Source organism: Schistocerca gregaria, chromosome 3 (assembly GCF_023897955.1).
Source record: "Schistocerca gregaria isolate iqSchGreg1 chromosome 3, iqSchGreg1.2, whole genome shotgun sequence".
Lineage (NCBI taxonomy): Eukaryota > Metazoa > Arthropoda > Insecta > Orthoptera > Acrididae > Schistocerca > Schistocerca gregaria.
The window spans coordinates 196149206-196162248 of NC_064922.1; the positions used below are offsets into that span (position 1 = coordinate 196149206).

The 13043-nt window shown below is 36.9% G+C and overlaps 1 protein-coding gene across 1 annotated transcript in view; it reads right to left on the reverse strand.

The window, feature by feature from the left end:
* Positions 1-12542, reverse strand: part of LOC126354452 (uncharacterized) — a 205587-nt gene extending 193045 nt beyond the window's left edge. The window contains exons 1-2 of the mRNA XM_050004146.1: positions 12506-12542; positions 6643-6703 (exon numbers count right to left, since the gene is read on the reverse strand). The gene's annotated coding sequence lies outside the window, so the exon portion shown is untranslated. The remainder of the gene's footprint in view (positions 1-6642; positions 6704-12505) is intronic.
* Between the last annotated feature and the right edge of the window lie 501 nt (positions 12543-13043).

A 13043-nucleotide genomic window follows, 5' to 3' on the forward strand; every position in this document is an offset into this window, starting at 1 on the left:
TTAGGACAACACAACACCCAGTCCCTGAGCAGAGAAAATCTCTGACCCATCCAGGAATCAAACCCGGGCCCTTAGGATTGACATTCTGTCACGCTGACGACTCATCTGCCAGGGGCAGACAGTGTTGTTGTGTGATAATCTGCCATGCAGCTTTGCACTTGTTTGGTGCAGTTCCTGTAAACCTTTCCTACGCTAATTTTTTCTCATTAAGCAGCTTAGTTTTATGAAAAAATATATTCTTCAGATACTTCCTATAATCTATATCAGCTTGTTTAGTCTTACTCACTTAGTTTTTATATGCATTTCGCAATAACAACATTTGTTCCCTAATTTTTTCAAGCTCTTTAGTATACCGATTTGTTAACTTTGTTTCAGGCTTGCATTTAAACTTAGTTTTTCTAAGGGGTGAACAAGTACACCAAACTTCAATATATTTGCCGAAGAACGTGTCAAACACAGTTTCAGCATTAGCTCATCCACTCTGTGTTTCATACAAAAAGTCCTATTTTATATAATGGGTGTGGACACACAAAATTTCACTTCAGGAGCTTCAGGATAATATGAATTGTATCTAGAGACCTCAGTTATAACAGAACTAACAGTAATTTTAACACCACTTACATATACTTAAAAAAAAGATTTGAAGGCTATTGTACTGTCACACACTCAAACAGCACTACCAGTGACTAAATACCACTACAAACAATCTTTGAAAAGCGCCCCCTCCCTTTTGTTCAAGATAATATAAGGTAAAAATCCATGAAAATGAAATGACTGGCAAGTTAGGGGAAAACCTATTACCACAGGCAGTGATGATAGGATTGGAAACACATATTAATAATCCAGTTCAGGGAAGCATTAATAAACAGTTGGGACTGTGAATGCAAAAGACCTAGCTCCACAAGAGGACATCACCATAGTGATGTACACCCATAATGTCCATGTTACATTTCTACACTTCACGTAATTCCTTTTTTGGGAAGATGTTCTAACATTTAAATTTATAGTATTGAACATTGCAATATTTTTCCTGTTCTAGAATTCTTACTATTCTAAGTATGCATTTTACATCCTCCTTACTTCTGCCAACACCAATTATTTTGCTCTACATTCATTAGATCTACAAAGACCATAAGTTTAGTGATGGCCTTTTTACAATACACCTGCCAAGGTAAGTCCAAAGGTCAGCACTGCCTCGGGTCCTCCTATATTTCTCCAGAAGCCAGAGTGATTTTCCATTTGCTTAGCTTCTTCCAGTCTTTCCATAATTCTTTAAATAACTCACGTTAATATTTTGCAGTCATAACTTATTAAAAATGATGGACCCCTAATATTAACATCTGTTCATGCCTATCTTATATGAGTATGGGATTATTACATTCTTCATGAAGACTCTGGGTATTTAGTCTGTATGATACATCAGATAAAATAATTTTTTCACACTTGGTTTTCCCAGCAGTCATTCTAATTCTAAGGGAACATAATCTGCTCCATTCACCTAGTTTTGAATTAGATGCTCTGTGAAATGCTTTTTGTAATATCACCTCTCCCATCACCTCTCCATCTACTACCACTTCTCTTTCCATAATACTATCCTCAGGTTACTTTCCTTTGCATGGCCTTTCTGTACATTCTTTCCATCTTTCAGATTTTCCTTCTTTGCTTAGTATTGGCTTGTGTCCAGAGCTCTTGCTACTCACACAGTTTTTCCTTTATTTCTCCAAAAGTTTTTCTATCATTCCTATATGGTACTCCTACCTTTCCCATAGTCATGAATACTTCTTCAGTGTTGCATTTTTCCTCTAACCTTTCTTACTTTGCCATTTTACACTTCCTGTAAATTTAATTTTTTAACATATTTATTTCCTTTTGTCTGCTTCCTATGCTGCATTTTTATATTCTACCATTTCATCAATTAATTTCAGTGTCACATGCATTAGCCAAGGATTTCTAGACATTTGTCTTTCTATCAGTTCAGTCTACAGCTACCTTCAATATTCCATCTCTCAAAGATGCCTGATGCTCCCTTTGAAACTCTCAGCAACCTATTATGTTTTCAATTTATCCTCATCTTCTACCTTTCTGCAATTTACATAGTTTTATTCTGCAGTTCATAATCAATAAATTATACTCAAGAGTCCATACTGCCCCATAAATATTTTGCACCTTAAAATACAGTTTTGAAATAACTGTCACAACATTACATCTCTGTAAAATATAATGGCTGGAGTTTCCTCTTGCATTTGGCTGTTCAACAGTACCAACATGAGATGGCCATGTTAGCTATTTATAAGGCCATACCAGTGAATCATCCACACTATTGTAATCCTTTTTGTGTTTTCACCTCTCTTTCATGTAGCCAACCTTCTGTGATTCTCACCAGACACCTTCACTGTCTCCACATCTTCCCATGTCTACAAACTACTTTCATGACACTAAAAAACAAGTATTGATTAAATTGTGATCAGCGCAAAATAATACTAGAGGACTTCCCCTTTCATTCCATTACCCCAGCCCATGTTATCCTCTTATTTTTCCTACCCTTTCTTTACGTAATATTGAATTCCAGTACACCATCACAAGTTATATATTTTTCTTTTACCTCATTTACATTTTTAATTTATCCATCATATGCAGAATACTAGGCATATATACTTGTCCTCTTGTGATGGGTCTTGGCTTTATGTTTCTCTTGGCTATAACAGTGCATTCATTCTACTGCTCATAATAGTTCACCTGTGTCATATCCCTAATATCTATTACGTCTAACTTCAATCAGTCAGTTTCACTTGACAAATTTCCTAATTCACATAACCAAGAAAGGGATCTAACATTCAACGCTACAACCTATAGAATGTCAAATCTGTTGTTTTCTTATAACAATGTCCTCTTGAGTAATCTCACCCAGAGCCCTGAATGAACGACCATTTTTCTTCCAGAATATTTTACTCGAGGTGATGTCATTTCATTAAGCATGCAAGAGGACTGCATGTCTTTGAAAATATGACTTGTTGAATAAAAAAAAAAGCTAGTTCAAGCGAAAGAGAAATCGAGAGAGACTGATAATGAGATTTCAAAATTTAAATTCATTTATAATGGACCATTTAAGATTGTGAATACACCTCACACTAAAGATTACTATTTAAATTTTCAAGATTATGGCAAGTTGTCAGGTACCGTAACATTGTTGACTTGAAGTTGTATCAATCAAGAACTGATTAATCTCACGAAGAATACTTATGGGAAGGGTGTGTTAGCTATTTTATTTTTTCCAAAGTGCATGTAGGTCTACTGTACAGATGACATACATTTGGGTAAGATATTCATTAGGTAATGTAGTCCTGAGTTTGGATCTCTGGATGGTGATTACTCAGGAAATGTTGTCAGCAGAAAAAAACAAACCTGGCATTCTACATATCAAACCATGGAATGTTAGCTCCCTTAATCAGGTAGGCAGGTTAGAGGATTTAAAAGAGAAAAAGAGAACAGTAGAGTACAGTAGCAGGATGAACAGGACTTCTGGTCAAGTCAGTACAACATCATAAACATAAAATCAGATAGAATAACACAGGAGTATGCCCAATAATTAATAAGAAAATAGGAATGTGGGTAAGCTACTATGAAGAAAATAATGAACATAGCCAAAGAATGGAAAATCCAGGATGGAATAATGACAATATTGTGAAAAGGATAAACTGCTACTCACCATATAGTGGAGATGTAGAGTCACAGACAGGCCCAACAGAAAGACTCTCAAATTAGTACACTTTCAGCCAAACGCCTTCTTCTGAAGTAGACCCCCCCCCTCCCCCCCTCCTCAACCCCGACCCCCCCCCCCCCCCCCCACACACACATACACATATTCAAGCAAACACAACTCACACACAACTCACTGTCTCTGGCTGATGAGGCCACAGTGGCTAAAAGTTTACTTGTTTAGTGGTCTTTTTGTTGTGCCTGTCAGTGACTCAACATCTCCACTATATGGTGATTAGAAATCCATCCTTTTAATAATATGATTATTATTATAACCCACATAGACATGAAAGCAGCCAAAATAAACATGAAGCCACACACCCACCACAGTAATACAAGTTTATATGCTGACAAGCTCCTCAGAAGAGGAAGAGATTGAGAAGACAGGTAAGACAGCAAAGGATTGTATAAGTAAGAACAAAAGCCCTTGAAAAACTCTCATATAACACAGAAGGTGCTGAATTTAACTAACAAAATGAGAACATATAAAAATAAAGCAACTGAAACAGACTACAGATATTTAAACAATGAGACTGACAGCAAATACAAAAGACTGGGCAAAAATGGCTAGAACACAAATATGAGATTGTACAAGCATGTATAACTAGAGGAAAGATAGGTGCTGCATGTAGAACAATTAAAGAAACTTTTGGAGAAAAGAGAAGTAGCTCTATGAATATTGAGAGCTCAGATGGCAGGCCAATAGTAATCTGACAGAACACTTGAAGATCTAAGTGGATACAAGGACCCTTCAATAGATGACTTTCCCTCAGAATTAATGTGATCCTTTGGAGCAATGACAAATTTTTTCAGTCTGGTGTGCAAGATATATAAGACTGGTGAAATATCATCCGACTCCAGGAAGACTAATAATTCCAATGCTAAGGAAAGTAGATGTGAATGCTGTTGAACCATCAGTTTAATATGTCATGGTTGCAAAACATGGACATGAATTATTTACAGAAAGATGGGGAAACTGATGGAAGCTGACCTCACAGAAGATAACCTTGGGTTCTAGGGAAATGCAAAAATACACAAGGCAGTCCTAACCCTGTTTCTTAACCTGGAGGATGGACTTAAGGAGGAAAAACCTACATTTGTAGAATTTGTAGACTCTGAGAAAGTTTTTGACAAAGTTGACTGCACTATACTCTTTGAAATTTTGAAGGTATCAGGGATAAAAGACAGGGCTAAGAGTTGAAGAGCATGAAAGGGAAGCTATGGTCGAGAAGGGAGTGAATCATGTCTCTCCAATCTTATTCAGTCTGTGCACTGACCATGGAGAAATTTTGTAAGAGAATTAAAGTTCAAGAAGAAAAAATAAAATCTTCAAGGTTTTCCAATGAATATGTAGTTCAAGAATTTGTAAAAGTGAATGAACAGAATGGATAGAATCCTGAAAAGATATTTTAAGGTGAATTTCTAATGAAATAAACAAGGTTAATGGAATGTAGCTAAGTTAAATCAGATGACAAAGAGGGAACTGATCAGCAAATGCAACACTAAATGTAACACATGAATTTGGGCAGCAAAAAACTGTTGTGAGCCAAAGTAGAGAGGATATAGAATGCAGATTAGAAATAATAAGAAAAAAGCATTTCTGAAAAGAAGGAATTTGTTACCATTTAATATCTGTTTATATGGTAGGAAGTCTTAACTGAACGTATTTGTGTGACACAAATGGAAGTAAAACATGGACAATAAGCAGTTCAGAGAAGAAGAGAACAGAATCTTTTGAAATATTGTGCTACAGAAGAATGTTGAAGATTACATGGATAGATTGAATAACTAGTGATGCAATACTCAAAAAAATTGGACAAAAAAGAAATTTATGGCACAACTGGACTAAAAGAAGGAGTTAGTTTGTGGTGAAACAAGTGTTGTATCTCTGTGAGACATACAGAGGCGAGAGAGTAATTAACTTTGATGATCAGAAGTCAGGGTGATAGATCATTTTATTGGAAACTTCCCATAGAGATCAGCTCTGGATTCTTAGTAGTGCAGTTTCAGATAGCAACATTATCATTATGACAAAATATTATTTTATATTGTGCGTGTGAACTGTTGCTGAATTATACTCATAGTTCCTCAACCCACTGGGTAAATAGTAAGTATGAACATTTTCTTTCAGTGAGCACAAGAATAATGTGGACTTTTAGACTGGAGATTATAATCAGTATGTTCTTCATCGCATTCTGACTGACCACAAAAATAGTTTTCAGGCTCTTGATGATGACAGAGATTTATACACTGATTCGCCTTCTGCTCCACAGGTCAACTCAGAGCTGCATCAAACCAGTTTTTGGACTGAAAACCAGAACTACACAACAGTCATTATGGAAGATTTGTACACTTCCTGTTCCATTCACATACTGAGATTGGTAAGAAAAATTATTTAAATGCCTCTGTGTGAGTTGTAATTAATCTAATCTTGTCCTTGTGATGCATATATGAGCAATAAGTAGGGGGTTGTGGTATATTCCTAGAATAATCATTTCAACATGGCTGTTGAAACTTTGTAAGTAGTCTTTCTCAGGGAAGTGTCCACCCCTGGTAGCTGACTGGTCAGCACAATGGAATGTCATACCTAACAGCCCAGGTTCGATTCCTGGCTGGGTAGGAGTTTTCTCCACTCGGGGACTAGGTGTTGTGTTGTCCTTATCATCATCTTTTCATCCCCATCGACACAGAAGTCGCCGAAGTGGCGTCAACTCGAAAGACTTGCACCAGGCGAATGGTCTACCCTAAGGGAGGCCCTAGTCACATGGCATTTCCATTTTTCAGCCCTAGCCACATGACATTTCCATTTTCAGGGAAGTAAAAAAGAAAAAATGATAAATATACTGCTCACTTAGTTTAGTCAATGAAACAAAACAGTCTACTTACGAACGGAGTCTGAGTCACTTTTCCTACGGCTCCATACACCAGAGAGTTTCCTGAAATATTCCTGAAAATAAAAAAAAATTAAAAAATTAAAAAAAATAGAATGTAATTATTCAACAGAAAGACTAAACGCACACAGTATTTTGATACAACAGTGGTTAACGTTTCATTTAACAGAATATTTGTTGTTTGCTCTGACAATTGTGCATATTTTGTAAAAAATAATACCACAGAGTGTTTGAAAACAAAACCATTACCTGTTTGCATGGTATTTCACAAGACACACTGCTTGTTCCTATAACTAAACCCAAAGAAGTCTACAAAATTTACTAAAAAAGGCCTCTCCCCCTGTCCTGGCTCCCTGTCATCCTATTGCCTGTGTGACAACTTGCTCTTTTCTTTTCTCTACAAGGAAGAAACTAACAGTTATGGAAGATGAATAAATAATTTTCATGCTTTTGTACACTGCCTGACAAACAAAGTGAAGCACTCAGAAGGGAATATAAAACAAAATAAATCTTAATGAGTTGAGAAGGTGTGTTTTTTCAGTGATTACAAAATTCAGTCAAATTTACAAAGAACTTGGGAAGGATGAGCCCATGTAGCATTATGATGGTGCCCCCCCCCCCCCTCTGGCCTGGAAGAATGCACTGATTTGGTTGGTAAGTATGTCATATAGCTGTTGCATCCTCTCCTGAGGCAAGCTAGCCCAAAACTATTGTCTGTTGCAGCTGGTTCTTGATAGTCTGGATACTGTCACTGGGACAGAGTTGACATCTGAGCTAGTCCCACCCATGTTCTATTGGGAACAAGTCAGTGCATCTTCCAGACCTCAACATTACCTCAACATCATGCAGACTGTTCAAAGAGGCACGTGCCGCATGTGGCTGAACATTGTTGTGTTAAAAAATGACTAAACAGTACTGTCACATGAGAAGTAGCATATGAGGCCACAGGATGTCCGTGACATATCACTGTGCATCAGAATTCTCCGAGTCACAACCAGATGTCACCTGAAGTCTCACTCGAATGTCTCCCACACCGTGGTGCTAGGAGTAACACCAGTGTGCCTCACCTGGTCACTCCCCTACCCATCAATGGTGGTCATCTGTGGTAGTTCAGAACTGTGGTTCATTGCTGAACACAATACAAAAGCATCCATCATCATGCATGCTTAATCGATGGAATAAAGCAATCAGGCTTGTAGGCTTCTTTTGGTGTTCTCTGGACATAAGGCCACCCTGATGTAGGAAATAACGAAAATGTTGACTCATCGGACCACATGACATGTTTCCATTGATCAGCTGTCCAGGATTTATGTCCTGACACCATGTATTATGCTAGTTTGTGTTGGTTGTCCCCACTAATGGTTTCATGCATGAATATTCGCTTTATGGTGATCTCAGTGGACAGTGTCGATAAATAATTTTTCTCAAATGGCAGATGTCCAGAACTAAATATGTTACGTCTTTTTAAATAGAGGGTGAGACCATTCACATAAAACCAGTCAATGACACTTTCAACAACTTTGTTTATCACTTCTGTTTCTGTACATACGTTTGGACTGATTACAATACTATTGTCATATGCAAAAGAAGCTAATTCTGCTTGTTGTGTATTAGAAAGAAGGTTGTTTACTCATATGCGGACCTAAGACTGAGCCTTAGGGAGCACTATACATGCTTTCTCACCAGTCAGTATTATGTCCCTGGACTATACCTATGGAATTACTAAGAACAACTGACTGTAATATTTTGGTTAGGTATGATATTAGCCATTGACCTCAATTTACCTAGTAGAATACTGTGATTCACTCAGTCGAATGCCTTAGAGAGGTCAGGAAATACTAGTTGGCGCTATTTTATTATTTAATGCTTTTAAAATTTGGTGTGTGATCATGTAAATGACATTCTCAGCAGAGCAATTACAAAATACAACTTACTGTGTTCTTTTGGTTATGTATGACATTTCCTACAAGAATACTGGGAGTCACAAAATGAAATGCCTCAAGAGGTTGCAGAAAATACCAACTGACACTATTTTATTATTTAATGCTCGAAACATATAAATCACATTCACAGTAGAGTAACCATTCTGAAAGTCAAACTGTGATTTGCTAAGAATATTATTGTAGCTAAGGTGAGATACTATTCTAGAAGACACCATCTTGTAAAAAATTTTGGAGAATGATGTCAACAGTGTAACAGGTCAGTAGTTATTGATAAATATCTTATCACCTTTATTACAGGCATTTAACGGTGGCATATTTCAGTCTCTCAGGAAAAATGCTTTGCATTAGTCATGCATTATATATTTCAGCTAAGGCTGGGATTATTACATGGTAACATATTTTTAGAACTCTATTGGAAATGCCATCACGAACAGATGAGATTTTATTATTAAGAGAACGAACAATTTTCTTAATTTCAGATGATTAAGTTGGTGATACATTCGTATGATTGAAATTTATGAGAGTCACATTTTCAACACACTACTGTGATTTTGCTCTTCAACTATTTGTCCCTATACTTTCTACTATATTTAAGAAAAGATTTTAAATGAATTTGCTACATGTGACTCATCATTTATAGCCTTTTCCATTCAGTTCCAAAGTGATATCTTGTCTGTGGCGGTTGTCCTGTCTCTCTTTTCCCTACATTCCATATAGCCTCAAGTCTGTTGTTAGAAGCACTGAATTTTGGCATTATGTGTAGGTCTCTTGATTTTTATTAACCTTTCTTAATAATTTTGAGTAGTTTTTGAAGAGTACAAGCGCACAACAATTTGCTGTTTTGTTTTCTTCCTCACAGTTGGTTTTCACAAAAACCAGAAAGTTGTTTTTCTGCTTTATTGACATTTGACTGTACTGTAATACTACTACTGAATTTGAATTTACAATTTTTAAAGAAGACTCAAGGTCAGAGAGGAGGAAGAGGAGATTAAGGGGGGGGGGGGATGGATGTAGAGAGGGGGAATGAGGAGATGGATAGGGAGATGAGAAGTAAAGAGATGGTGGGAAGAGGAGGAGGAGATGTACAAAAGAGCAGAGGAGATGATGGATAGAGAGAGGAAGCAGATGGAGTGTGGGACATATGTTCAGTTCCCATACATATTTAGCAACTGTGAAACAGTGAAGGGTTTGCTACTTAATATACAAAGCCTAAGGCGAGTTCCAGTGAGGCAACTTCTAGGCAATATGTGGCATCTGGCAAGAAGTATTTCAAGCGGAGAAACATTCTGTGACACGTGCAAGTAACAATGACACATGCCACACATTCAGCCATGTCGCCAGTGGCCCATTTTACAACAAAGATACAGCGTGTCATATGATGTCGCCATTATCCAAATGGTAGTGAATGAGTGTGGCAGAAAATGGTTATCATGGAGTGGAATATACAGAAAGCAACCTCACTTATTGAAGTCTACCATATTTCACTGGAGTTCAGGAACAATAAAAGTGCTTCATATGAATACACAAATGTGAAAAATAACAAATTAACAGTACTTGCTAATAAGTGTGAATGTTCAGTAGACGAAATAAAAACAAAACTAAGATTTTCATTGGAAACAGAAAAGGTTTACTAAACTGAAGAGTGGTTCATCTAAAAAAAGACAAATGATTTGCTTATAATCTCCCCACATTTTTGTTACAGTTGACATTCCAAGAAAAACTTTTACATTTGCAGAAAAATATGAGGTAGGTGAATCAGCAGTTTTAACTTATTATTTTTAACAGAATAATTTAAATAGTGATGGATCCAGAGATAGGTCATTCTCTCTCTCTCTCTCTCTCTCTCTCTCTCTCTCTCTCTCTCACACACACACACACACACACACACATACAAACAGTAGAACTTTCTTTATATGTTTTTGCAGCAGTATGATAAAATAAATGTACAAGCCACATTTACAGCTTAGCCTATGTGAAATTAATATAGGCTTTATTTACAGCTTGCATACAAAAGTATGCTAGGAAATAAAACTTAATTTCCCAACATACATTCTAGTAAACAAAAATTTAAAAAAACTTTGCTTGAATTGACCTTCCACTTTCGATACTTGTGTGTGATTGAAAGAAATTAAGTCATAAAATAGTAACACAGAAAAACACATTTATTTTACATTCGTAGAGCTATGTCTGTTAGTATTTATCTTCTCAAAATACTTTTGCTTCTCTTTACACAGAATACCTAACGAATTCATATCAGGCACCTTCTGCATCATTTTCGTGGTATGCGCCATAAATTTGGCAACCTGTGTCATCTTTGACTACTGTCCTCCATATTCTATCCTTACAACCTCTTTTTTATATTCTGGACGAGGCTTCACAATGTGTACCTGTAAGAGAAATGTGCCATCAGCCGCTAAAATGTAACTTCACTCCCAGGGAGAGATTGAGGAGTTGGTAATATCAGTTCTTTTTGGTAAAATGAAGTTTGGCAAAACACTCCTTTGTCGGATATTCTCCCTTGACAACCAATATTCCCATAAAAGGAACAATAGCAGTATATGCAATCCCCCTAAAAACAATGCTGCAGGATTGTTTGGAATAATAGAACAAGCTGCCACTGTTCTTTGGGCTTCTGCTTTCCATCCACGCCTCCAATACTGTGGGTAGTACCAGGTTTTCTCAAAATTATTAGCCTAGTGGAATCTGCTACATAAATAAAGACAGCACATTCTTATTTTATGGAAACGAATTAGCTCTAGTTAGTATTTCTTCCCTTTTTAGGAAAAGACAATTTGGTGGCTGATACACCTGAGAGTCAGCTTATTACCTTACCAAATCGCAGCCAGCAGATACGATCTGACGATTTTAAGTAATGAAGGAAGTGTAAAACAGTTTCTTTCTCCCAAGAATAGAGCTAAGAGATATAATGTCCAGATTATAAACGTGAAGAACAATCATATGCTGTATTATTATGAGCAATGGAAAGAGATGAATGCCCAACTTGTCGGTAACGAACTGCGTGATCCTCAGCCTAGAGCAAGGACCGCTGTGAAACATCTTGTCAACAACATACTGTTCGAAGCAGGTGTAGGAAGGTACGACGATCATGAGCCATACACTTCACATCATGGGACTACGAGCTATAAGTGATGACGAAGAACAACCAAGTGGTTATGAGTTTACAAAACTTAACAAAATATTTGACACTTTAATAAACAAATCAAAAGTTTACCATGTCACTATGTATTGCTCAATGTATGTTTAACATGTACTTTTCTTGAATACATAAATAACAACTACTTTTATGTGAAAATGTTTGGGATTAAAATTCTGAAGAGATGCATAAACGATACTTAACTGTCTCCAGTAGCCAGGTATCTCAAAGTCAATGATATTCACACTTGAACTAATATCGCATCATGAGCACAGATTACGACAGTTGGTGTCAGCTTTTGCCACCAAAGGAATGAGCTTTTCGACTAAGTAGTCAAAATCCTGCCTAATCATACGATTCAAATTTTTGAACAACCATCATTTGAAATCAGTTTTTCGAAAAATTCCTTATGAGTTTCAGTACTTTTAACAAATAAATCTCTGATCCACTAATAGGGCTTCTTCCGATTTCTTCTTTTAATGCCATTTGCGAGGATCAAATAAGCAGAAACTGCCACTGCTTCCAATGACATGACGCTCATTATTGGCAAACTGTACTGAAGAACGTGAAATGCTTTTGCCTCATGCTATAAGGAGCAGCAACAAGAAGCCATACTGAGAATTGCCAGCAGACTCTTGGGTGACATTTTCTTGTGATACAATATGCAAAATCATGCTAACAACTAGCAACGAAATAACACACGTAGCATGCTACATGTTGCTTGTTGCCTCAGTGGAAACGTATCTATCCTTGGTGCATACCTGAAGTTACTTCTAAATGTGTCCATTACTTCCATCTAAGATATCATTGTATGTTCTTTCTACAAAGAAATTCACAATCCAGTAATTTGATGCCACATACATTGGTATTTTGGATAGTGAGCGTAGCTGCAGTACCGAGTGAAAAATACTTTTCAGAAGTCAACAAGTAATGCACCTAACTGAATGCTTTCATCCATGGCTTTCGGTATGTCAATTGAGAAAAGCACGAGTTGTGTTTTGGGAGACCGATGTTTTCGAAATCAGGTTCAGAGAAAAGATGGCGCCCAGTGTAGATCGGGAGTATGTTAGTCCCGTACAAAAGTCAAAAAATAACGAGGAAAAGTGTTCGATATGCAACAAATTCTGTGTGTATTATGACAGTACGTGTATGCCATGTTATATTATCGCAAAAGTAGACGCCAGAAAAAACCTGGTAACAGGAAAATGTTATTAACAGGCATCTCATGCAGCAAGTACTTCGACTCATTCGTAGGAAATGGTGAACTCGGATACAACATGCCATCTACATCTACATCTA